The sequence below is a fragment of the Apium graveolens genome, chromosome 3 (assembly GCF_009905375.1).
Source record: "Apium graveolens cultivar Ventura chromosome 3, ASM990537v1, whole genome shotgun sequence".
Classification (NCBI taxonomy): domain Eukaryota; kingdom Viridiplantae; phylum Streptophyta; class Magnoliopsida; order Apiales; family Apiaceae; genus Apium; species Apium graveolens.
The window spans coordinates 288,896,276-288,900,484 of NC_133649.1; the positions used below are offsets into that span (position 1 = coordinate 288,896,276).

The 4,209-nt window shown below is 31.9% G+C and overlaps 1 long non-coding RNA gene across 1 annotated transcript; it reads left to right on the forward strand.

Annotated features, from left to right (window-relative positions):
• Positions 1-380: 380 nt before the first annotated feature.
• Positions 381-1,160, forward strand: LOC141711118 (uncharacterized). The gene is made up of 4 exons (XR_012571224.1): positions 381-468; positions 538-642; positions 726-816; positions 1,034-1,160. It is a non-coding gene; the product is annotated as an uncharacterized LOC141711118 (long non-coding RNA).
• The last annotated feature ends 3,049 nt before the right edge of the window (positions 1,161-4,209 follow it).

Consider the following 4,209-nt stretch of genomic DNA (forward strand, 5'->3'; position numbering starts at 1 on the left):
ATTAGCCATAACACATAATCGTGACTATCAACGTCAACGGGAAGCAGCTGATTACATGACAAATGTTTTGGTAGAAAATAAAAAATCTTTTATCCTAGCACCATACATCCAAGTGTACGAACATAATAAGTCTCTATCACTAATTTTATTACTAGTGTAATCCAAAATATTTATTACATATGTTTGTATCATTGCAGCAACCATTGGATGTTGCTCCTGTTTTGTCTCAAGGAAAGTACTATATATGTGTTTGATCCATTGAAACAAGAACGGAAAATACGCTTGGCAACACCTGCCCTGGCGTAAGTTAAATATGAATTTTAGTTTTGCATAATGTATTGTTCTAATTTCATAATAAATGTGAATAATGATGTATGCTTAATTCACAGGGCATATAAATTATATGTACGAGAAGGTGGATTAATGAAGAATAAAAAAGAATTTTGCTGGCATCATTCTGAGGTTCAGGTATTACTTATTTACATATTTGATCTTTTTTTATACATAACTTGAAAAATGATGTTGCTTTATGCATAGTGTCCTCAACAAGAAGGAGGCACGGAGTGTGGTTTTTTCGTTATGAGGTACATGCACGACATAATCATGCTTTCTCAAAAAAATTCCACCATAAATTGGAAAGTGGTAAGAGAAATAATGTCCACATTGTTTTACAAATATTGATCAAATAGAGATTTTTGTAATACTTTGTCTTTCATATTTTGAAGGGTCTTGGTTCAAGAAACTATACCAAAAAAGAAATTAAAGAGATACGAGAGCTTTGGGCACAATTTTTTACTTTAGAATGTTTCTAACAAGGTAATTCTTTAAATTTTTAGATCCTCCATTTGTGCTATAAGTACTTGATAGAAGCATATAACCATTTTATAATTGGATGTGTTGGTTGATTTTATTTGTTTACAATATGTGTGGAGAAGCATAAAAGCATTTCCTACCTTGCTATTTCAAATATTTAACTGAAATATAGAATCTTCGTGTTGGTTATAATTTGCATGATTGTGAATTTATTTTTTAGAATTTCAGAGAAAAATGAGAACGGATGGTCAAGCATTTATGAAAGGGGATTTGAAGATTTTGAAGTACTTGTTAGGGGAGACACATTATGTGTTATTTTATCTGTAAGGGAACCATAATAGAAAGAGTTGGATGGTATTTGTAATTCAATATATACTTTTCTTTCAAGATTAGTATATTAAAATTTTCTAAATTTATTGTAAAATATAATTTTTAAGTTGTACAATTTAATTTTTTGTTGTACTGTATTTTTGGGATTTTAGTATTAATTGTATAATGAAACAGGTTAATAGAAAATATATAAAATATCAGTAAAAAACAGGAAAAAAATTAATTTTTTAGTGACAAAAAGCATCGGCATTCTAGCTAACCGACGCTATTGATGACAAGCAAGTGTGTCGGCATTTCTGCAAACTGTTGCATTTGGTGAGAAGCAAAAGCGTCGGTTAACAAACAGGTGAACCAGCGCAACAGGTGACAGGCAAGTGCATCGACATTTTAGTGAACCAACGCAACAGTTGAGAACCAATAGCGTCGGCATTGGATATAACCGACGCAATTAATCAAACCAAAAGCGTCGGCATTTTGTCCGACCGACGCATTGCAAGTCAACAAATAGCGTCAGTTATATCTATAACACCGACACTATATGTAAGAACCCTAAATTTTGTAATATTTTAAAACTTCAGTGAATAATGATTGGATGTGATTATGCAAAAATTTTGAGTTCACCATAAATGAATAGTGGAATCTTGAGAATCCGAGAACGTATTCTTGTTTAACGAGCGAAATAAGTGAATACAAAAGCCGTCGAAATTCGAAGATTCCCACTTATACTACGTGTTTTAGAATCCGTAAAGAATGGTGTAGAACCGGGAATACTACGTTAAATAAACATCTCATCAAGATGTTATTGAAAGAGATGTGTCCTAAGTCCAATCATGTATGAGGATTTGGGAATAACTTTTATGTAATCTGTTTTGATTTCATTGATATTAATAAAAGACTTGTTTTGTTTTTATTGCGGGCTCTATCTATTTAAATGTTTAAATAAGATATACCACAGTTTAGAGTAAAATTTTTTATGGATTGTGATGAGATCATAATAATGAGACCTAAAAGATAATAACTCTAAACTTAAATAGTTCCCGGTCGTAGGATTACTAACTGGTAATTAATAATCCGCAAAGATCGGTACATACTATGCTTGCTTCATTATGAAGGATGTCTGTTCTCATAGACATTTGTGTGGTGACACTATAGCTAGTATGTAGGTGCTTATTATAGAATAAGTTCACTGAACATGACTCACACAACTAAACAACTGATGGAGTTCACTCACGTGTCAGCAGTTGTTCACATAGTGATAGTTGTACAAGTATCCTTAGACTTGAGGTCATCATAGACATCTTGTGTACATTGAACTATGCTTTGGTTTAGTTCTTAGTCTCAAGGGACAATTATAAGGGCTCTACTGGGTATAGGAATTTGTACACGACGATAGTGTATGATCAATAAAGGATCTACCACTTTCAGTGAAGGAAGAGAATGTTCAATGCTGATCCACTTATGCTAGTTCAGGAATCTCTGGCCAGAGTGAATGAAATTAGAAAGGAGTTTCTAATTTACATTAAATAGAACTAAGCATAGTGAATGGGAAAGCAAGTGATTAAATAAGATAGGCTTGACACAAGTTCCATGCCTTGTATTTAATAGTGGCATTACAGGGTAGAAGGAATTGATTGTACGGTAACGACTCACTGAATAGGTTCTTGGTATTCTAAGCAGTGAATTCGTATTATCCGGATAGTCGCGATATGCTGAGAATCTCTCACGATGTAGAATAAATATGATTAATTAATTAATCATATTTAATGAATTAGAGAATTTATAAAAAATAATGATAAAATAGTTTTATTATTATTTATTTCTACTGCCGGCTTAATATTGAACCTACAGGGTCATACCATAAAAAAGAATGATTTAATGGTGGAGGAATTAATTAATAATGGCTGATAATTATTTATTTATGAAATAAATAATTAATTGGCAAATTTAATAATTGATTAAATGAGATTTAATTGATTATAAATTAATTAAGAAAAGGTTCTTAATATTATTAATTAAAAATTTAATTTTTGGAAATTAAATCAAGTGAGAGAATTATTTCTAAAGAGTTTAGAAAAAGGATTAATAATTAAAATGTATTTTAATTATTTGTGAGAATAATAAAGGGTTAATAATAATAATATTTTATGGGAAAATTTTCAGCTGAAAATTTTGCCTATAAATATACTATTATAGACCCTATTTTTGCCTCAACCAAAAAGATTTACAAAACCCTAATTCTCTCCATCTCCTCCTCCTTCATTACATCGTTTTCTTGGTGGATACCGGTGGAGTGCTTCACACTTGAGGAGCAGCTGCTAAGGATCTCCGTTCATCATTTTTGGATCGCCATTAAAGACCTCCATCTTTCCATTAACGTAAAGCTTCTTAAGGTAAACATACTGAACTACAAATTAAATATTATTTTTCACATGGATCCTGTGGAGGGTTTCGGTTTTTTTAAGATTTAAATTTACGTTTTCGCTGCGTTTATGTGCTAAAAACCCTTCAGGAAGAATAGGAAAGCTGAGTCTAAGGATTGTTAGATCGTTTGAGATCTTAAGAAGAATAGAGAATGTAATAACCCCAATTTTTGAGAAATTTTGAAACCCTTATGAATAGTGTTTTTGCTGAACGAGAAAACTTTTCATGCCACACTATGTAGGGGTTCTGATATGGATATTCTGAGATTTTATTAGTACTTTATATGGGATATAAGTGTATGTAAAGATCGTCAGAATCCAATTCCGAACACTTTGATTTTTCCCGGAAATCCATTAGATACGGAGAGAATTGAGTATAAGGTAACATGATAAAAAGGATTTAAATTAAAGGATTATAAGAGAGGATCATAAAAGGAATACAATGTATTGAGAAAGGTTAAGGGAACCTAAGTAATAAGATCCCGGGTATGATCCTTCAAACGATAAATGAAAACGAAAGTTAAGCGAACCGTATAACAGATCAGCGGTCATTAGGCAAACAATTAGGAAGTTAAGCAAAGGGATTAGAGGAAGTGATGTCACCCAACCAATGAGAAGAGGACAAGGAAGGGAGGATGACATAGCA